This window comes from Anabrus simplex, chromosome 4 (genome assembly GCF_040414725.1).
Source record: "Anabrus simplex isolate iqAnaSimp1 chromosome 4, ASM4041472v1, whole genome shotgun sequence".
Lineage (NCBI taxonomy): Eukaryota > Metazoa > Arthropoda > Insecta > Orthoptera > Tettigoniidae > Anabrus > Anabrus simplex.
Window position 1 is genome coordinate 200,615,276 of NC_090268.1, and position 23,878 is coordinate 200,639,153.

The following is a 23,878-nucleotide window of genomic DNA, read 5'->3' on the forward strand; positions in this document are numbered from 1 at the left end:
GACTTCACTTCCTAATCTAATATTTCCTGCATCACCTGCCTTCGTTCGACTGCAGTCCATTACTTTTGTTTCACTTATTTATTTTCATCTTATACTCGTTACCCAAGACTTCGTCCATACCATTCAGCAGCTTCTTGACTTCTGCAATCTCAGATAAAATAACAAAATCATTGGCAAATTTCAAGGTTTTGATTTCCTCTCCTTGGATTGTGATTCCCTTTCCAAATTCCTCTTTGATTTCCTTTACTGCCTGTTCTATGTAAACAATGAAAAGAAGGGGGGACAAATTGCAGCCTTGCCTCAATCCTTTCTGGATTGCTGCTTCTTTTTCAAAGACCTCGATTCTTATCACTGCAGACTGATTTTTATACAGATTGTAGATAATTCTTCGTTCTCTGTATCTTCTCCCACTCACCTTCAAAATTTTAAATAGCTTGGTCCAATCAACATTATTGAATGCCTTTTCTAGATCTACGAACGCCACGTACGTGGGCTTGTCCTTCTTAATTCGATCCTCTAAGATCAGACAAAAAGTCAGGATTGCTTCATGTGTTCCTACAATTCTTCTGAAGCCAAACTGATCTTCTCCCAACTCAGCTTCAACTTGTCTTTCCATTCTCCTGTAAATAATACATGTTTTTGCAGGCATAAGATACTAAACTAATGGTGCGGTAGTTTTCACACTTAGACCAGCTTTCTTGGGAATAGGTATACCAACATTCTGCCGAAAATCAGATAGCACTTCTCCTGTCTCATACATCTTACACACTAAAAGGAACAACCTTGCCATGCTGGTTTCTCCTAAGGCAGTCAGTAATTCAGAGGGAATGTCATCAATTCCAGGTGCCTTGTTCCTATTTAAGTCTCTCACGGCTCTGTCAATCTCTGACCTCAAAACTGGGTCTCCCATTTCATCAGCATCAACAGCCTCTTCTTGTTCTAGAACCAAATCATCTACATCTTTACCTTGATACAACTGTTGGATATGTTCCTGCCATCTTTCTGCTTTGTCTTCTTTCCTTAGAAGTGACTTTCCATCTGAGCTCTTAATATTCATACACCTGGTTTTCCTTTCTCCAAAGGTTTCCTTTATTTTCCTGTACGCAGCATCTACCTTTCCTAGGACCATACAATCTTCGACATCCTTGCACTTCTCCTTCAGACATTCTTCCTTAGCTACCCTGCACTTTCTATCCACTTCATTCTTTAATCGCCTGTATTCTTTTCTGTCCTCTTAATTTCTAGCATTCTTGTATTTTCGTCATTCAACAATCAAGTCTAGTATCTCCTGAGTTATCCACTGATTCTTAGTTGATCCTTTCTTCCTTCCTAACATTTCTTCAGCAGCCCTACTGACTTCATTTTTCAAGACTATCCATTCTTCCTCTATTGTATTTCCTTCATTTAGTCCTTGTGCAACATGTTCCTTGAAACAATCTCCACACTCTTTTTCTTTCAACTTGTCTAGATCCCATCTCCTTGCATTCCTCCCTTTCTTCAATTTCTTCAATTTCTTCAACTTCAGACGGCATTTCATGACCAACAAGTTGTGGTCAGAATCCACGTCTGCTCTTGGGTAAGTTTTGCAATCCAACACCTGGTTTCTGAATCTCTGCCTAATCACAATGAAGTCTATTTTATACGTTCCAGTGTCTCCAGGTCTCGTCCACGTATACAGCCGTCGTCTGTGGTGTTTGAACCAAGTATTGGCAAGGACTAAATTATGACCAGTGCAGAATTCAACCAGCCAAATTCCTCTTTGCTTTGTCCCAATCCGAATTCTCCTACTGTATTACCTTCTCTTCCTTGGCCTACCACTGCATTCCAGTCTCCCATCACAATTAGATTCTTGTCATCTTTTACATATTATATTAAATCTTCTATCTCTTCATATATTCTTTCGATTTCCTCATCATCTGCTGAACTAGTAGGCAAATAGACCTGCACTATTGTGGTGGGCATTGGTTTGGTGTCTATCTTGATGACAATAATTCTTTCACTATGCTGGTCATAGTAGCTTACCCGCTGCCCTATTTTCTTATTCATTATTAAACCAACTCCTGCATTTCTCCTGTTTGATTTTATGTTGATAATTCCGTAGTCACCTGACCAAAAATCCCGTTCTTCCTGCCAGCGTACTTCACTTATACCAACTACATCTAACTTTAGTTTATCCATCTCCCTTTTCAGATTCTCTAACCTACCACAACGATTCAAACTTCTAACATTCCACGCTTTGACTCGCAGAATGTCAGTATCGATCTTCCTGCTGATCGCCCCCTCTCACGTAGTCCCCACCTGGAGATCCGAATGGGGGACTAGTTTACCTCCGGAATATTTACCTGGGAGGAAGCCATCATCAGTACATCATTCATACAGAGAAAGCTGCTTGTCCTCGGGAGTCAATTACGGCTGTAGTTTCAAGTTGCTTTCAGCCGTGTAGCAGTATCATCACAGCTAAGCCATGTTGAGTATTATTACAAGGCCATATTAGTCAAATTAACATGTAAACACACAAAAATATTTACTGCAAATATTATGTACGTACGTCTGTCTAACCCTTGTCCTGTTTCTCTACAGGGTCGGGTATGAAGAGAGTTTTTATGACATAAACCTCATCAGAGGAGTTAATGAAATGAATGCATGATATATGGTAGTAGGAAGGGAGAGGGTGATACCCAGTGCTGGCACACAGCCTACTCCTATTGAATAGCACCAAGGGGTCAGCTCGAGGTTTTACGTCGCCATCCGACAGACAAATCACCCTGAACAGCATCACATGCCCTAACTACATATGAATACTGCGGAGAAGTTTGGAATTGAATCCAGGCTTTTGGCACTTAATTTAGTGATTAGAAATTGTGTCTTTCTTACCCTGCCAGCCAACATTCTGAAGGTGAATATTTTTTTTCCACCAACGGGGCTCAAACCGGCTAACCACGGTGTCAGACCATAGAGACATGATGCCTTCATGATCACAGTCACCACGCAGACTATTCATTGTATAGGTTAAATGTACTATACTGTACATAGAGTTGAGTTGCATTATTATGAGCACCACTTACATTTGACGTTGGCAGCGAATAGACTATAAGGTACATCACATGTAGTAAGCTGGCATAGTGGTATATATAGGGTGTGACAAGCAATCTGTACACACACAAAGCATTGCTATCAAGGGTAAGGAGCGATTTATCTGAGTTGTAAAAAGGGGATGATATCAGATTTTGGACCAAAGGTGACAGTATTTCTGAAACAGCGCAGTTTGTGAACTGTTCATCTGCTGCCACAGTGAGAGTGTATTACAAGTTCAAAAAATGGCACAACTGCAAATAACAACTTGGAAACTGCAGAGCACCACATGCCACTGATGTTAGAAGTGTATGTCGCGTATGAAGATACATGAAGGCTGGCCGACACGCCATACGCAACAGTAGAGCAGCTCAATACCAAAACGAATCAAGGTGCTACCCAGACATGTCTCTAGAATGACAATTCAGTGATCCCGGCTCTGTTAGAGGATCTGAAGCAAACGCATGGTCACTGCAACTATGCTAACAAAGCTGCATTGGCAGAAAAGGCATAAATTTAATGGCAGTACTGTAATGGACCTCCAGTGCATAATTTCCTGTGTTAGAACCCAGCTGATCATCTGTAAGGCCATCTTGATCGTGTTCACTCTATACCTGTGACAACCTACCAGCACTGGACTGAGTCACTCCCAGCTGTTGTCTGTGCAGCCCATCTGAATATGACTTGTTGGTCATTTAGTGATTTTGTGATTAGGTGGATTAAGGGGCCATATGCCCAAATGGTGTTTTGAACAAAATTGTTTGATATCTTATCCCGTGAAGACAAGTTCTTCAATGTACATACAACATTCTTCACGATTTGTGACATTTAATTTCTTTCACTTATGTTAGGATTAAGTATCTCTAGGCCTAGGGTAGAGAAAGGGAAATCTGTCTGCAAATGAATAAGGGTAGAAAATCTCCAGGATGAGGAAATTAGACAGAAGTACATGGATATGGTTAGTGAGAAGTTTTGGACAGTGGACAGTAAGCAGGTTCAGGATACAGAAAGAGATGGTGTAGTAGAAACAGCAAGGGATTGCCTAGGAATGACTGTGTAAAGACGGGAAAAATCAAACATCTTGGTGAAATGATGAAATGAGAGCAGCTTGTAAACGTAAAAAGAGGGCTTATCAGAAATGGCTCCAAACAAGGGCCGATGCAGACAGGGAATTGTACATAGATGAAAGAAACAGAGCAAAACAAATAGTTGTTGAATCCAAAAAGAAGTCGTGAGAACATTTTGATAATAACCTGGAAAGGCTAGGTCCAGCAGCAGGGAAACCTTTCTAGACAGTAATAAAGAATCTTAGGAAGGGAGGAAAAAAGGAAATGAACAGTGTTTTGAGTAATTCAGGTGAACTCATAATAGATCCCAGGGAATCACTGAACAGGTCGAGGGAATATTCTGAAAATCTTCTCAACATAAAAGGAAATCTTCACGGTGGTGTCGCAAACAACCAAGCTCATGGGGAGGAAGAAAATGATGTTGGTGAAATTACGCTTGAGGAAGTGGAAAGGATGGTAAATAAACTCCACTGTCATAAGGCAGCAGGAATAGATTAAATTAGACCCGAAATGGTGAAGTACAGTGGGAAGGCAGCGATGAAATAGCTTCATAGAGTAGTAAGATTAGCATGGAGTGTTCATAAGGTACCTTCAGATTGGACAAAAGCAGTAATTGCACCTATCTATAAGCAAGGGAACAGGAAGGATTGCAACAGTTATCGAGGTATCTCATTGATTAGTATACCAGGCAAAGTATTCACTGGCATCTTGGAAGGGAGGGTGTGATCAGCGGCTGAGAGGAAGTTGGATGAAAACCAGTGTGGTTTCAGACCACAGAGGGGCTGTCAGGATCAGATGATTTTCAGTATGCGTCACTAATTGAAAAATGTTATGAGAAGAATAGACAGTTGTGTTTATGTTCCGTGGATCTAGAGAAAGCATATGACAGGGTACCGAAGGAAAAGATGTTCGCCATACTTGGGGACTATGGAATTAAGGGTAGATTATTAAAATTAATCAAAGGCATTTATGTTGACAATTGGGCTTCAGTGAGAATTGATGGTAGAATGAGTTCTTGGTTCAGGGTACTTACATGGGTTAGACAAGGCTGTAATCTTTCACCTTTGCTGTTCACAGTTTACATGGATCATCTGCTGAAAGGTATAAAGTGGCAGGGAGGGATTCAGTTAGGTGGAAATGTAGTAAGCAGTCTGGCCTATGCCGACGACTTGGTCTTAATGGCAGATTGCGCCGAAAGCCTACAGTCTAGAATCTTGGAACTTGAAAATAGGTGCAATGAGTATGGTATGAAAATTAGCCTTTTGAAGACTAAATTGACGACAGTAGGTAAGAAATTCAACAGAACTGAATGTCAGACTGGTGATACAAAGCTGGAACAGGTAGCAAATTGTAAGTATTTAGGTTGTGTGTTCTCCCAGGATGGTAATATAGTAAGTGAGATTCAATCAAGGAGTAGTAAAGCTAATGCAGAGAGCTCGCAGATGTTATAAAAAGTGTTCTGTAAAAAGGAAGTCAGCTCCCAGAAAAAACTATCTTTACATCGGTCTGTTTTTAGACTAACTTTGCTTTACGGGAGCAAAAGCTGGATGGACTCAGAATATCTTATTCATAAGTTAGAAGTAACAGACATGAAAGTAACGAGAAAGATTGTTGGTACAAACAGGTGGGAACAATGGTAGGAGGGCACTTGGAACGAGGAGATAAAGGCTAAGTTAGGAATTAACTTGATGGATGAAGCTGTACGCATAAACCAGCTTCAGTGGTAGGATCATGTCAGACAAATGGAGGAGGATATGTTACTTAGGAGAATAATGGACCCTGTTGTGGAGGGTAAGAGGAGTAGAGGGAGACCAAAATGATGATGGTTAGACTCAGTTTCTAATGATTTAAAGATAAGAGGTATAGAACTAAATGAGGCCACAGCACTAATTGCAAACAGAGGATTGTGGTGATGTTTAGTAAATTCATAGGCTTGCAGACTGAACACTGAAAGGCATAACACTCTATAATGATGTATGTATGTATGTATGTATGTATGTATGTATGTATGTATGTATGTATGTATGTATGTATGTATGTATGTATGTATTTATTTATTTTAGGATTAATTCTAAAGGGCCTCAGTGTCCAGGTTTAATATTTCTTAAGATATCCATAGGCCCTTCTTCCACAGAACATTACTACTGTTTGTATTTTTTAATATGTATTTCTATAGACGCCTTGATCAATTTTGGCTCTATCTTAGGATTAATTCAAAAGGGCCTCAGCGTCAAGGTTTAATATTTCTTAAGATATCCATAGGCCCTTCTTCCAGAGAACATTACTACTGTTTGTATTTTTTAATATGTATTTCAATAGACGCCTTGATTGATTTTGGCTCTATCTGGTGGTTGTGCACAGAAACACAGACATCCATCCAATCCCAAGCTGCCATTCATATTGATTTATATTGGCTGAGCGCAACCTCGAAACATAGTTGCGAACTGTACTGTGTACATTTAACACATGGTTAAGCTATCTCGCTTGGCGTGTATGGTATTCGGTACAGTTCACGGTATTTTGCATTTTCTTCAGCAATTTGTGCTTTTCATATTGTTACTTCTAATCTTTCTCTCTCTCTAGTATAGTTACAGTATAGGACAGTTAACAGTTTAGCATAGCATAAGTTGGTACAAGACCTATAGTTATTTATAGGCTTAAAAGTTTAGTACCAGGTGAGTTGGCCGTGCGGTTAGGGCCACGCAGGTGTGAGCTTGCATCGGGGAGATAGTGGGTTCGAACCCCACTGTTGGCAGCCCTGAAGATGGTTTTCCGTGGTTTCCCATTTTCATACCAGGCAAATGCTGGGGCTGTACCTCAATTAAGGCCACGGCCGCTTCCTTCCAACTCCTAGGCCTTTTCTATCCCATTGTCGCCGTAAGACCTATCTGTGTCGGTGCGACGTAAAGCAAATTGTAAAAAAAAAGAAAACCAACAACTTTAGTGGAAGTGTAGTTTTATTTACATCTGTATGTTGGTTAGTGTATAGTTCGTCTGTGTATACCATGTCTTAGTGTAGTTCAGGAAAGACAAACAGCAAGAACTGACCAAGACCAGCAGAGTGTTCTCTTTGTCGGCCATGACCTCCTTGCTGCGCCACGTATCAGCCGAGAGTAATTTGTTATTTCTTTTATTCTTAATAACGTATTCTTGTTTTAGTGTCGGATGTTGTTAGTAAGTACATACAGCATCTTTGAAGTTCTTATGAATTTGTTTTCACCTGTGATTCATTAGTGTTTCTGAATATGGTATTACATTTTACGAGGGCTGTGTGTGCTGTGGTGGTATTGCATCAGCTGTTCTCGCAGCAAGAGAGCACTGGCAACTTAGGTAAGGCAATACTCATATTTTTTGCAAACTGTCAGTTTAGAAGTAAAGCCGTGCAGAGCTAGATTTAACGAACAACCCACTAATTTATTATTCTACGCTCACGTACAAGTTTGACACAACATGACTCAATCGTTCTCAGACAATACTTATTTCACAACGCAACCCTCGCATCCTTCTTCTAGAATGCTTTCCAACCAGTCACCAGTCCTGACTATCCGTTGGCAAATACTGGAGGTCTCGTACATCCTTTTCCTTTTGTTCACTTACACCTGGTTGTCTTGGTGTTATATGTTTTAGCTAATTACATCATACTACCTGTTTCAGAATGTGAATGGTACAAAATCTTGTAATGTTAACAGTGTCCCATCAAGCTTGTATTTCAGCTGAACATATATTTGTAATGTAACACTATCCTTTGGAGCAGGGTTTCCTCCTAAAGAATGGAGATAATGCTTCTGACCATACCAGTGCCAAACCATGATAAGTGCAAGAATTTTTCTATTTTTTTTTCACCAGTTGGTGTATTTTACAATGTAAAAGTGCAAAAATTGGTCAATTTTAACATTAGCTCCTTAAAGTAAATTTGTTTTACATTGGAGTATCTTTTAAAGATGTTCAGTGTAAAACAGAAGCATCTGCAAATCTGTTTTGAAGAATTCATTTGCCTTCAATGCAACACCACGATATCCACAACTATTGCAGTTTTGCGCGGGCATTATTTAGGAGAGAAAACTTCAAATTTTTTGCAATAACCTGACTTTTTGCACAAACAATAGTCTTGCACTAACAAGGCAAAGTGTGTATGATATTATCTTTCACAGATCTTTTTCAGACACACTCAAGCAGAAAAGATAATCATCGCGTCTGGGGTTTTCTGATTGGTTTTCCATGAAGCAGAAACCATAAGATGAGCCATCATAGTAAAAGTGAACATTAAACACATACAACTACAGCAACCACTTATAAAACTGAAATGTTACATTAATTTTTATAACTGGACGATTCTGTGCATAGTCAAATTCTACCATAAGGGATACAGGGTTAAGTTTTACCTCTTCTTTTCATGAAATAGTACTTTTCAACACATTTCTTGTGAAGCATATAGTCGAGCTGACAGATCTAGTTTTTGTTTTACTTCATTCTTCACATAAAAATCACAAATATCAGTTTATTGCTGCCAGGAGTTATTTTTTTATTTAAATATCCTAAAATATGTTTTATAGTTGAAGTAAAAGAAGTTAGCTTCCACTGGAATTTCTATTACCGATATCTCAGACTACCCAAAATCTTTTAAAATGGTAAGCTCGTGGTCTCCTTTACCAAAGATTATTAAATCTCATAAACCTCTTTCACAGGAAAGAAAGGAAAAACTAATAGCAGGGCTCAAGAGGTATTGGGAACGAAAGCAAGCATCCAAAAAGATCGAGTCATAACCTCTCCCTGGAGGGCTTAAATCACTAATAAATACTGCTTTACAGTACTTCATATCAAATGTCTTCCCAGCTTTTTCTTTGTAGTAAGCTCAAAAGTGTTCATGCAATTTCTTAATGTTCAAACTTAGTGCAAACCAAGTGCAGATGAAAATCCATGAGTTTTCAGCTCTCCGCCTCCGCAGCGTAACGGTCAGCACTATTAGCTGCCGTCCTTGGAGGCCCGGGTTAATTTCCCGGTACTGCGAGAAATTTAATAATGGCGGGATGGCTGGTACGTGGTTGAAACTGTACATGCAGCTCATTTCCACTGAGGGTGTACCTGAAAAGAGCTACACCACCTCGGGATGAAGACACAAATTTACTTTAGTTTTCAGCTTGTGAGGCTTGTTTCCAAGGTTTTCTCTTCTTTCCTCAAATGAATCACCCCGTAGTATTTTGCTCTGATGACTCATACATGTATCACTGACACTTAGAACGGTTTGGTCTGGAAGTGCAAGCAAACCTTTTCACTTAGGGATCAGAAATTTTGCAATTCTTGCCGGACTTGGGTTTTCTGCACATGCATCCAGCAAAAATTAAATCCTGAGGACTTTTCGACTCACAGTTCTAAAATACATCATCTTCCATAGAGTTTGTGTTAGTGAGCAGTACTTTGTTTTTGTCAACATTATTTCAATTCTACCGCAGTCCATTGTTCACAAAGTGTGTGACTGTTGCTGGTTTGACTTAGGAAAGCTGCCTCTATGGATCAGTGGTAGAATGTTGGCTTCCTGATCCCAAGATAGTGGGTTCAAACCAGCAAAGGCAGTCGGATTTTTGAAGGGCAGAAGAAGTCCATGCGTTACTCCATGTCATAAGAAGGTGACATGTAAAAGATCAACCATAGACGCTCAAAAGAGATTCAGTTTACAGTGCAATCTAGTAGGCCTACAGTAAAGTTGAACGTCAGAATTGACGAGCAGAGAGCCATATGGCGTCAAATTCAAATATATCTGCATATATTACCTGAGGCCATAGGATTATTATTATTATTATTATTATTATTATTTTCTTCGTTATGCCCATTCATAGAGCGCGTTTGAACTTGTTAGTTGGTTTGATGGTTTGTGCCTTCTTATCCTCCCAAAATCTCTTCGTGAATGCACTGTGTTGCATCTTGCGTTCTGTCGACCACTTCCTACCAGTTGTCTTTTTTGGTTTCTCCCTAAATTTATGATTGGCTACTTTTGTTCTAAAAGCTCCACGATTTTCCATGATGTCGCCTGTGATATTTATTTCTTGGAGGTCCGCCTTAGTTTCTTCTAGCCATTTTATTTTGACCTTCTTTGAGTTGATTACTTTGAATAATCTTTTAGTTAGTCTGTCGCTGTTTATTCTGTAGATATGGCCATAGAAATTAAGGCGCCTTTTCCGTATGGCATCAGTAAACCTGTTGGTGAAGTAGCAGAGGTCCACTGTTCTCGTCTTAATCCACATTCCATTTTCTCTCGTAGGACCATAAATTTTCCTGAAAATTTTCCGCTCCTGCTTTTCAATTTCTGTAATTTTAGAGTGACCACCTAAGCATATGGTTTCTGAGACATATAAAGCTTCGGGCAATACAACTGTCTTGTAGTGTCGTAATTTTGCATTACGCGATATGACTCTTTTGTTGTAGTAATTCCACGTCAGTCTGTATGCCTTATGTAGTTTGGTGTTTCTTTCTACATTGGCACTACTGTCTAATCCTGATGGTAGTATAATTTCTCCAAGGTATTTGAAGGAGGGCACCTGTGAAATTGTGCCGTTTTCCATCTCTAGCGGAGTTCTTTTGCTACTTTGACGTAGATTTTCCATATACTTGGTTTTCTCGTAGGATATCTGGAGGCCTGCCTTTGATGCTATATTGTGTAGTCTTTGTATGGCATACCTTGTTTCATCCTTGGTCTTAGTAATGATTGCGAGATCATCAGCAAATGCTAAACATTTCACATTGACCTTGCTTCCCAAATTTCCGATGTTCACACCCTTGATATCCTTTTCCCACTCTCTAATAACTTTGTATAGAACTAAGTTAAACAGAATAGGGGAGATGCCGTCACCTTGACGAACGCCCGTACATATTTCAAAAGGCTCAGAGATTTCTCCAAGGAATTTCACTTTAGAGGTCGTACTTGTGAGGGTCTGCTGGATAAGTGCTCTGGTCTTCTTGTCCACTCTGAGTTCTTCTAGAGTATCAAATACTGTCTGTCTGTCCACAGAGTCATACGCCTTCTTAAAATCCACAAAGGTGACGATCGCGCTGGCACTTCGGCGAATCCTGAATATCGTCTTCAAGTTCCATATTTGTTCTGCACATGATCGACCTTTCCTGAAACCCGCTTGGTACTCGCCAATCACGTGATCTGTCTGTTTTTCTAACCGGTTCAAGAGAGCTTTGGAAAGAATTTTATATGCGATTGGCAGTAGAGATATGCCTCTATAGTTGTTTGGATCTGCCTTGTCACCTTTCTTGTGCAATGGGTGTATTAATGCACACTTCCAATCCTGTGGAATCATTTCCGTTTCCCATATTTCTACTAGGATTGCATGAATTTTGCTTACAAGATCATCTCCAAGTTTACACATCTCCGCAGTGATGCCGTCCTCTCCAGGAGCTTTATTATTTTTAAGCGATCGTATGATCTCTGCTGTTTCCTGTATTGTCGGTGGCTGTGAATCGGGGTTGGGGATGGGCTTTTCAAAGTTCAATCTTTCCTTTGGAGGATCACAACTGAGGAGGTCTCGGAAGTAGTCAGCTAGAATGGTGCAGTTCTCTTTGGTGTTCGTTTCTAATGTTCCATTTGCTCGACGGAAACATAAAGATGGTGGGTGATAACTAGATAAATTCTCACGGAAGGTCTTGTAGAAATTCCTGGAGTTGTTTCTAAGGAAATCTTGTTCGATTTCTATGAGTCTATTTTTGTCATAGGCTCGTTTCTCCCTGCGGATTATTTTTGAGGAGATTTTCAGGAAGGTCTCCCATCTCTTAGTTGTTTGATGTCCATTCCACTGATTCCATGCTTTCATCCGTTCATCAATGGCTTTATTATTATTATTATTATTATTATTATTATTATTATTATTATTATTATTATTATTATTATTATTATTATTATTATTATTTATGTATTTATTTATTTATTTATTTATTTATTTTACATTTTTTGGCCTACATTGACCACTCTAATCAATTAGACATAGATCATCATCATTATTATTATTATTATTATTATTATTATTATTATTATTATTATTATTAATATATTGCGAATGAGCCCATTAGGACTACGCAAAGTACTTAGAGACAGGCATTTGCCTTTCTTTGTGCCCACACTTCCTTCATTCGTTTGCTGTGTGCTTCTTTTCTCTCTTGAGACCATGTTGTTCCGGTCTTCTTCTTTGGTTTTTCCTCTTGGTCAACTTGCCACTTATGAACTTTGGTTCTGAAGATAACCCGGCTTTGGATGTCTTCAGGTGTAATTCCTGCCAGTTTGAGATCTGTTTTAATTTCGCCAATCCATTTTATTGTGTCCGTTTTAGCTTTACTTCGGTTTTCATAAAATTCAACTATTTGCTTGGTAAGTCTATCTGGGTTCATCCTTTTTATATGTCCAAAGAATCTTAATCTGCGTTTTCTGATGTCGCTGTGAATGTTAGAAAATTGTTTGATTTCCTGTTTCCCTCTAAGACGGTACTGTTCATCTACGAGTTTTGGGCCTAAAATTTTTCTAATGATCTTGCGTTCCTTTTTCTGAATATTTTCTAGATCAGTTTTCCTGTTCAAAATTAGTGTCTCTGATCCATAGAGGCATTCTGGTTTTATAACTGTATTATAGTGTCTTAGTTTAGCATGCTTGGAGAGACACTTTTTGTTATAGATATTTTGGGTGAGTCTATACGCAGTTTCCATTTTTTGGCATCTAACTTCATTGGCTTTTGTTTCCATTCCATTCTCCTGAATTATTTCACCGAGATATTTGAATTGCTGGACCCGTTTTATTTTGCCATATTTTGTCTCCATGAATTTAGGGGCTTCTTTGCTGCAGGTCATGTATTCAGTTTTTTCAAACGATATTTGGAGGCCGACTTTTTCCGCTGTTTCTTTCAGGAGTTCGATCTGGTTTATGGCTGTTGAAACGTCACGAGTTAAGATTGCCAGATCGTCCGCAAATGCCAGGCAGTCTACTGCTAATTTGCCCCTACCAAGAGTGATTGGTTGGTCAATCTTGAGGGCAGACTTCTGTTTGCGCCATTCCTGTATTACCTTTTCAAGGACGCAGTTGAAGAGTAGTGGAGAGAGCCCATCTCCCTGTCTTACTCCTGTTTTGATCGGAAAAGGGTCTGAGATTTCCCCCATGAATTTAACCTTAGATTTTGTGTCTGTCAATGTCTCTTTTACAATTGCGAGTGTTTTCCGGTCTAGACCCTGTTCTTTTAATATCTGAAACAGTGATTGACGATCAACTGAATCATAGGCCTTTTTGAAATCAACAAAAGTACAAACTACATTTTTGCTACAAATTCTCTGATGCCTTAGGATTAACTTTAGGTTCAAAATTTGCTCTGGACATGAACGGCCTGGTCTGAAACCTGCTTGATATTCTCCAATTTTTGGTTCTAGTTGCTGTTGGGCTCTATCGAGAAGGCACTGAGATAAAATTTTGTAGGCAACAGATACCAATGAGATTCCTCTGTAGTTATTTACATCTGTTCTGTCTCCTTTCTTATGTAAAGGATGAATTAGTGCACTTTTCCAATCTTCTGGAATTTGTTCTGTTTCCCAAATCTCTTGGATGATACCGGTGAATTCTTTTATAGTATTTGGGCCTGCTGATTTGAGAATTTCTGCTATGATCCCATCCTCACCTGCAGCTTTATTCATTTTAAGTCGTTTTATCTGTCTGGTAATTTCTTCTTCATCCGGTGGTACTGAATTTGGGTTTGTGAAGTCAGGTTCCTGCGGTGGAAATCTTTGTGTTGGCTCTGGGCAGTTAAGCAGTTCTTCAAAATACCTTGCAAGTTCGGTGCAGTTTTCTTGATTGTTCAGTGCAAATTGCCCATTTACTTTCTTAAAGCAAAGGTTTTGTGGCTGATACCCTGTTAGCTTTGTTTTGAAGTTCTTGTAGAAATTTCGTGTGTGGTTTTTTTCGAAGTCCTTTTCAATTTCCAGTAGTTGATCTTTCTCGAATTTCCTTTTGGTCTGTCGGATTAATTTCGCTGCCTCTTTCCTGACTGCCAAAAACATTTTGTGATTCTTATCAGTCTTTTTGCTGTTCCACTTATTGTATGCATTCTGCCGGGATTGGATGGCTTGTTCACAGTCTGCGTTCCACCAAGGGTGTTTTTTTCTTTTCTGCAGAGGAATCAGTGTTTGTGCTGTTTCAATTAGTTTGGTCTTGAGTTGCTGCCAATTGTTGGACTGCTTTTTCTCTAATTCTTCGGTGAGAGATGGCTGGATCCGACTGGTATCAAATTTCGGAATTATTTGCTTCCTTCTTCTGAACCTTTGGGGTATTAACTGTAGTTTGACTCTTGTCAGATAGTGGTCTGAGTCTATGTTTGCACCCTTCCTTACTTGGACATTCATAATTTCTCTGTGGTTTGGGTACGAAATTGCCACGTGGTCAATTTGAAACTCGCCCAAGAGGGAGTTGGGTGATCTCCATGTCATTTGTTTAGAAGGTTTCTTCCTGAAGTGAGTCGACATGACTTTAAGGTTGAATGCCCTGCAGAATTCGACTAATCTCCGTCCATTTTGGTTCGTCCATTTATGTGCTGGGAATTTTCCAACTGTTTTCCTGTATTTCCTTTCCTTGCCTAGCTGAGCGTTGAAATCTCCTAACAGAATTTTGACGTGGTTTTGAGGAATTTTTGATGCTGTTTCTTCTAGTATTTCCCATGATTTGTCTACCTTCTCGCGATCTGTTTTATTGTCTTCATTGACTGGCATATGTGCATTGATCAGTGTGTATGATTTGTTTGCACACTTTAGGGTGATTGTCATTAGCCTATTGTTTACACATTTCACACCTATTACTGAGTTAAGTATGCTCTTCTTGACTGCAAATGCAACTCCTAAATGGGGTGTGTTTTTGAGAATCCGTTTGTCTGTTTTACTTTTGAAGAATCTGTAGTTCCCGAAATCCATTGCGTGTTCGTCAGTCAGCCTCGTTTCTTGGAGTGCCAGTATTTCTGTTTTTTGATCATTTAGGGTTTGCTCTAGTTCGTACAACTTCCCTGCCCGCAAGAGAGAATTTATGTTCAGTGTTCCGAAAAATGTTTTGCTGTTTGGGCGAAGTTGGCCAGAGGTCTCCGACTCCCTCTGTTTGTGTGTCCAGCCAGACTCCCCAGAATCCGATAGTCTGGTTGTGCTGCTAATGTCAGCAGTGGATTGGTTACCACCTGGGGTACAAATTTGTTTTCTGCCACGCCTCATGGTACTTGATTATCCAAGTATTGGACCGTAGTCCAGTTTCATAGGACTGGAGTGGATAGTTCCAGAACATACATTTCCAGCCGCACCTCTGGTGAACAGACGCTGACCACTTTGCCGCTTGCTGCAAGTCAGACGCGAAGTGGATTTCAGTCAGTTCTTCCGCCCTCTCCGTCATCGGGATGAATCCTCTTATGCCGTCGAGGCCGTTGACCATTTTCCTTGTTCCCTCAGTTGATCCGCGGGTGCTTATTTGGCTATGCCTTATTCGCACCTGTCCTGCATATCTACAGGAACTTTCCCTATCAGCCATTGGGACGCGCCGTGTCGGGGTTGAGGGCCCCCACCCCAGTGTCTTACATAGAGTTATGCCTAACTCCTACTCAGTTCAGAGCTAGACCCCCACGCAATTATTATTATTATTACTGTGCCATTCCACTACTCCAGAAATTAACCTCAACTGAATTAAGACAAATGTGATTACTAGCAATGAAGTTGAACACAATGAATAAATTATATAAAATGTCAAGGAAGTTGGGAGTAACAGAAAGTCGAAATGAATAAGATCGTGATCCCAGTGACCAAGACAAAATAGATATTCGAACTGTTAAAACCAACGTTGTTTAAAATCACAAATGAAAAGCTAACTCATGGGACTGGACGTGTTACAAGCAAGAGGGCCTATAAGAAATTAATAACGAGAGAAGATTTCAAGAAGAGAAAGATATTCATAACGTCTAAACAAGAATATTATAGAAGAATATATAAAAGGATTAAGTAATGCGCGTAAAATATTGAAATACGAGACTTATAAATTGATTAGCAGCGGCATAGAAAATCTATGAAAACAAGGCTGTGAATATAAAAGCAAATATTCAATACATCACAGCATAAACGATCAATAACTAGAAAAGCCATTCTATACGAAATAAACTTGAAATATTAGCAGACATATTGGAGAGCTAATAGCAATTGAAATTATACAAAGCAATATTAAGCAGAATTAAGTAGTTAAATTATATTACAAGGCTTTGAAAACAATAATATGTCACAGCTGATTTCATCAATGTATTTTATCTTTTCAACCAAGCTTTTGAAGGAAACTATGTCTTTCTGAGAAGATTTGAGGTTGACTATTTGGAATGATTCTGAACTGGACCGACATACGTACAACACTAGAAGCAGTAATAGAGCTACCCGCCAGTCTGCTTCACGCAGCCAACGCTAGCGGACATCTTATATCAGTAAGCTTCCGTTTTTAATTTTTCTTTTCATTTTCTTCTTCTGGTTTCAACGTAACTTCATTCCCCTTTTTTTCTTTTCAGATTCAAACTCTAATTTGCGCTAGAATATGCTCTCTGTCTTATAAGGATCACTAAAACTCTCCCCAAATTTAAATTTCATCGCTACTCTTTAATGAATTTATCAGAAAAACTAGTCTTATTTGCTAGCGTGTGTATATTAACTAACTTAACTGGTATTTTCTGACAGCAAGATTGCACCTCTCATGAATTTTGCTTCTGCTGAAGTTCAAGTTATATGTCAAATTTAGTTTCTTCAATGTTATGTGCCTTCGACCAGTTCAACTTGGACACGTGACAAGTCAATGAACTCTTATTTTAACCCTTATTTATGAATTCAAAGGAACTTCATCCTCACAATATTAATCCACACTCTTCACACACTGACGAATATTTATGTCACAATATCCACTGTCATGTTCCAGCAGCCTCATAATTGTTTTTAATTCCACAGATTGCCACCATTAATGTACTCCACAACGAATTTTGCTTTTAACTTGCATATATTGTTACAACCTCAAGTCTAATGTTTTTATTGTATCGATTGTTGATTATCACTTTTTATTACGACATACTTCATTTTTTAATATGATGATAACATTCTCTATATTTTAAGCTCAGGGCCCTGACCTAGATTTGTTGCATTAATGGCTGATGATGTTCACTATGTCGAACGAAACATGTCCCAATATTAGACACTTCATGATTATATTATAATTCAATGAGTGTATTGTAATGTATTGAATAGGTGGTTATAAATAAAACAATTTTATAATTTTAATAGGACAAACAATTATCGTATTTAGATGCCACCGTTAACAATTTTATATATGTCTCAGTGTAAATTTTAACAAGTGTAACAAGCCTTTCAAAGACAACATGCTTTACGAGATATACAAATGCATAGTTCCACAAGGTCCATTACAAGAGCAATGTGTTATCATCCAAATTTCTGTTCTCACTTGGACGACATTTGAATAACAAGTGGTTTTAATGAATTGACAAATAATCACTAAAGATTTTAATGACAATTGCAAAAGGACATGTGATGATTTGGGTATTTGTATGTAAACAGATCAGCAAGATCAGATTATTATGTATTTGCTATGAGTGTATCACTTTAATCTTAACACACAGTAAAAAGAAGCTTCTAAAGACTTTCACACATTCAGAGCGTAAAAATAAAAAGGTTGTAGGTACAGCTAAGTACGTTAAAACTTTTAATCAATGTATTTATTTGGTGAAAAGTAGTGTATGAAGATGTGTATCCTTATATGTCACCATGGCAATGTTAATTAATATGTACTTGCTCAATTTGTGTGATTTAGGCTGATGATGACATTTGTATATGTTGAAACCGGTACCACTAATGAATAAATGTTGTATATAACATCTTATACAACTTGTAATTTGTATTGAAAAGGTTGAACCTTACTAAAACTTATATCTCCAAGTATTTAACCCGTAATGCACTTGTACTTTCACACTGTCTCAAGAAATGTGCATTTCCTAACTCCTTCTCACACAATAAACATGCATTTGCAACTTCTGTAAATGCCTTATTTTTGTAAACTCCCATCAGCCACCATATCATTACCCTGTATTCTCTTTTGCTTAATTTATCATGTATTATTTTCATACCTGGATAAATATATACATGAATTCCTCCAGAGTTCTCCTATTATTACCCTCAGCTCTTAGCATTTGTATTTCTATATCTGCTACTCTCTGTGCAACTTTCCTACAGACTTTTTTTCTAAATCTTTGTCTGAATAGTTCCCCATCCTAATTCCTTCTAGTGTTTTCTTTAAGTTGCCTGCCCAGTACCCATCCTGGTACCTCATTTGGTGCCGGTAAGCTATATCTAGAATTTCACCCCCTTCTCCCCCACTTTTTTTTGCTAGTTGTTTTGCGTTGCACCAACACAGATAGGTCTTATGGCGACGATGGGACAGGAAAGGGCTAGGAGTGGGAAGGAAGCAGCCGTGGCCTTAATTAAGGTACAGCCCCAGCATTTGCCTGGTGTGAAAATGGGAAACCACGGAAAACCATTTTCAGGGCTGCCGACTGTGGGGTTCGAACCTATTATCTCCCGAATACTGGATACTGGCCACAGTTAAGCGACTGCAGCTATCGAGCTCGGTCCTCCCCTTTTTAACCTAAACCAATATTTTATTACTCTCTTAATTATACCCACCTTTATATTAATATCTGTACACAGTAATCTTGCTCCACTATTCGCTGTACATACTGGTAAGCCTTTAATTATTTTAATAAATCTACTAGTGGCTGAATCAAGCATTGCAATTTCATTTTCTGTGCTCCATACTTCTGAACCGTATAATATTTTAATCACAGCACTGAATACATTTCTTTGTACCCTAAAATCAATATTAGGCATCCTGTTATCCAATTTTGTATACTAGCTACGGCTGCTGCACCAATCATTTTTGCCTCTTGACGTGTTTACACCATTTTCCATTTCCTAATATTATAATTCCTAAATATCTAACTTGTTAACTACTTCCAGATTTACTCCTTCAAGATACCATTTTTCCTTTTTTCCAAATTTGTTCCCTTTTTTTCACACCATTACTCTACATTTCTGTGCGTTAATTTTCATATTCCATTCTTTACAGTACTTCTCGATACCATCAATACTTTTTTGCATTGCAGCTGGCGTTAGTGTGAACAGGAGTATGTCGTCAGCAAAGACAAGACCAGGAATATCCTGATTTTCTAAACATGGCAGTGCAAATCTCTCCTCACCTTAAATTCTAATATATCGTTAATGAACAATAGAAATAAAATCGGTGACAATTTACACTTCTTTCACTCTCAAAGTACACTTTACTTCAGCATACATCTTTTCTATAGCTCTTATCATTTTACATTACACTCCAACTTATCTCAATCTAGTAACGACTGCCCCCCTATCCATAGTATCAAATGCTTTTTCTAAATCTATTGATGTAATATAGAACTTACCTTCTTTTTTCTTTACATATTGTCAATAGGAGTTCTCACAATAAAAACATTATCTGGTGTTCTTCTCCCTCTTCTGAAACCACTTTGAAATTTTGACAGGACTGAATGTGTCTCTGCCCAGTTCCTTAGTCTATTTGCTAGTATACCAGTATATACTTTCGCCAATGTATCTACTAAGGTAATACCCCTATAGTTTCCTAGATTTAATCTATCCGCTTTATTTTTGTATATAGGGCATATTATCCCCTATTTCCAAGCTTTTGGGAATATTCCTTTCTCAAAAATTTTCTTGAATATCCTTGTTAAAATTTCCAACATGCCGGTTCGCTCTCCCACCACTTTCCAAAATTCATACATGATACCCAAATTCTCCTGATTTTCCCTATTGGACTCCTTGTAACAGGTTCCTTACTTCCCGAGTCGAAATAGCCTCATCTAATTCAGGCAGAGTGACACTCAAACCCCCCGAAACAATAATCCGACCCATGTACTATGACTTATATTGGTCCCCCCAAAACCAGACTACTTCTTGGTTATCTGATTTATCTTATCCCATACTTTCTTGCTGTTACGGTCCTTACAGTTTTTATTTATGTCTGCAGCCATCTTTTGTTGCCATTCCGACTTTGACTTTCTTAACAATTCTCTGTACTTTCCTTTTTTTTTTTTACAAAATTTGTTTCTAGCTACTTGACCACCATCTACCCTGTATCTCCTAAGTGCCTTCATAACAAGTGACTTTTTCTTTGCACATTCTGTATTATACCATCCACATTTTATCAGCTTTTTACCTAGATTTTGCCTCATACATTTTCCTGCCATTCCGATTAAATTTTCTATCCTGGTTAGGACATCTTCAACTCTATTCTTTTCTATCACAATACCTATTTTCCAAATCTCAAAATTCTCTCCACTGAAGTACTCTCTGAATTCATTCCCTAATTCTTCTCTCAAATGATACCTAGGTATTTTCCTCTCCTTTACGCTATCGTAAACGATCTCCTGCACTCTTATATCTTGAATCATTAATTTTATAGATACTGGCATATGGTTTGACTGCGCCCAATCCCTAATGTGTATCTCTTTGACAACTTGCAGACTACCCCTACAGCATACAACTAGGTCAATTGTACTGCCCTCATTTTCTACTATATAGGTTAGTTTTTCACTCTCATCTCCAAACCACCATCCGTTCAATATATAAAAGCTCCTCTACCACGCATAATTCTAGTAGTTTTTCTCCATTTCTGTTACATTCTTTATCCTGGCTATTTCTATTAACTTATACCTCGTCTTCATGTTGACTGTAAACTGTCTTCTTGTCCCCTATCCTCGCTTTAAGATCACCCATAATTATAATGCTTGCCTGATCATAAGTACTTTTCATTCGTCTAACTTCTGTCGCTAAATTCTCAAAAAATTTATTCTGCACAAATGGGGAGCTCAAAGGTGGATTATATATAAAAGCTATACATATTTCATTCCTCCAATTAACCCTATCTAATATTCTTATCCAGATTAATTCATTAAACTCAGATTCTAAGAGATGTATCCTATCTTTTAAGTTGTCTTTGATTACCACCGAAATTCCGTCCGATATTGTTCCTCTATTGGATTTCCTTGATCCACACTACTCCATACAATACACCCCTCTATCTTTAAGTCTTTCTTGTAATCAGACCAAGTTTCTACAAGCCTAAGTATGTCCATTTCTTCCAGTAGCTCTTTAAAGTCTTCGTTACCTATTTTATTCCATATTCTCCTTCATTATTACCACATGATACCTTTAACTCTAGTTATTTTTTTACTTCTCTTTACTTCTCTGTTCTACTAAATTCCCGACTTACTTCTAGTCATTCTAGATCTTTCCACTTCCATTATACTCCCCTCCGGAGAGCAAATAACGTCCTTCTCAGATAGTTCTTCTGTGATTTTTACTCTACTACCTGAACCCATCCCCTTCTTCTGAAAAAAGTCTTTTAGACTCACTGACCTACACCTGGAAGTATCCTCAGCTCTTCCATGTGACGCCACTGTTGACATCCGGCTCACCTCGTCGTTCCTCCCACTGTTACCCTTTAACTCCTCTGGAAGATCTGACGAAGACCGTTGAATCACGTGTCTAGGGTTATCAACACCAGCACTGCACATAGACTCTGGAATCCCTTGTGTCATCACTCCTACTTACTTCGTTCTTTGAACACATTACCCAGATCACTGACTGTCCACGTTCTCGCCCAGGTAACTTCTATCACATGCAATGGGTTTCCTCTTATAAATGCCCGTAGATTCGACTTTCTTGCTTGTCGTAAATGGAATTGTAGAACTCATTGCTCGTGGAGGCTTTCTCTATTCATATCCCTTCTTATCCAAACCCTGCAGCCCTTCAAGTTTCTCGCACTATTCAAAATTTGGCTTGCCATTAATAAAGAAACAAACTTAATTCTAACAGGTCGTCTTCTGCTATTCTTTCCCATCCTATACACATCGTCTATATCCCTTTCAGTGCAGTCAATGCCTAAATTCTCTCTCATTAGCTCTAAGACTGAATTCATCAGTTCCATTGTAGACTCTCCCTCCGTTTCCTCCAGGCCGTTAATAATATTTCTTCTCTTCTCCTCCGTTCTTCTGCTATCTCGCCACTGAAGTACCTGAACTTGTTCTTCTAGCACCTTTATCCTCTGATTTAGTATTGCTCTTTCTTCCTTGTCTTCTCTTATCACCTTTATTTCTGTTAGTCCTTTGGTTATGCTGTCCTTCATATCATTGATTTCTTGATAATATACCTCAAACATTTCTTTCGTCTTTGCCTCAGAGGCATCACACACAACTTTCTTGATTTTCTCCCTGTCCTCCCATGTCAATGGGCCTGAGTTCATCTTGATGCCTCCGATGACTAATAGAATAGCCACTATAACTGCAGTCATCAACAGTTCTGTCAGTCCTATTCTTTTTATTAACTCCTAATTTGCACTCTTGATCCACTTGACCCAGCTGTGCCATCACCCTATCACACTCCTATAGTGCTGCACTGTTACGCCCATACTGCTTTCCCTGCACTTCCGGATCATTACCACGCATGTCTGCTCGCTAGCTCAGCTCAGCAAAGACTGGAGGATGACCAAATGACAGATATCATTCCAGAAAGCAATGGAAAAATATATACATATTAATATGAAAGAACAAGGTTAGTATTTTTGTAGTTCAAGCCCATAGTAATAGAGTAGTGTCTCTTCAGAATGATTTAAATGATATTAGATTCTTGCGAGTGATTTATATGTGCCAATGATATAAGAGAATAGGTAGTCTTCACCAGAAATAAGACAAACCCCAGTTAGGGAATGTAATAAAGGGATGATAATGTTCCAATGAGAGCAAAGAATCGAAATTAGCCATCCTCTTATACACTCCACATATGATACGGTATAACATGTGGAGTGTATAAGAGGAATAATTTTAGGATCTTCGATACGCAATGCCAAATTATATTATGATAAGCGGAGGTTATATGTTACCTTACTAAGTTAGGATATATGTTAGATATGGATATGATGGCAGACTGAAGACTTGTGAATTTTATTTAATAAGATATTAATCTGATATGACGAATATTTGAAAATAAGGTTATTTAAACGTCAAATAAGATATATATGGGAAATGTATGACAGAATATGAACAGATATGAGATAAAATGAGCTATTATGAAGATAGTATGATGTTATATGAGGAAAATGGAGAATATATTGAAGGAATAAGTAATGCTATGATGAAATATGATACGTAAATGATATATTTGAAATGTTAGGAAAGAAATATTGATGCACAGTAGGATCATATATGTTCATTATGCAATGATAATGTATTGTTCGAGAATCCATATCATATGTTAATGGTGACGTGGTAACACATATATGAAATGTTATTATAGATTAAGATCATCAAAAGGAATCCATTATAAGATTGATTAGCTACTCACTTGTACATTTTAACTTGATATTTCTATTCTGAAATCACATTTCCCCAAAATAATTATGTCATTCGTAGGTTAACATGGATAATTATTACTATATTGTATAACAAATATAATTGAGAGTAGATATTACGTAGTGTCTTCAAAGATGATTTTTCCTATACAAAATACTTAGAATAACCTGCACATTAAGTCATTTATCGATATATTTGGGCATATTTGAGAATATTATCACCTTGTTATTTATGCCCAATGATGACTTG

The 23,878-nt window shown here is 38.2% G+C and overlaps 1 protein-coding gene across 1 annotated transcript in view; it reads right to left on the minus strand.

Annotated features, from left to right (window-relative positions):
* The window catches only part of LOC136872568 (BTB/POZ domain-containing protein 6-B), a 151,651-nt gene that overhangs the window by 74,238 nt on the left and 53,535 nt on the right, over positions 1 to 23,878 (minus strand). The window lies entirely within an intron of this gene.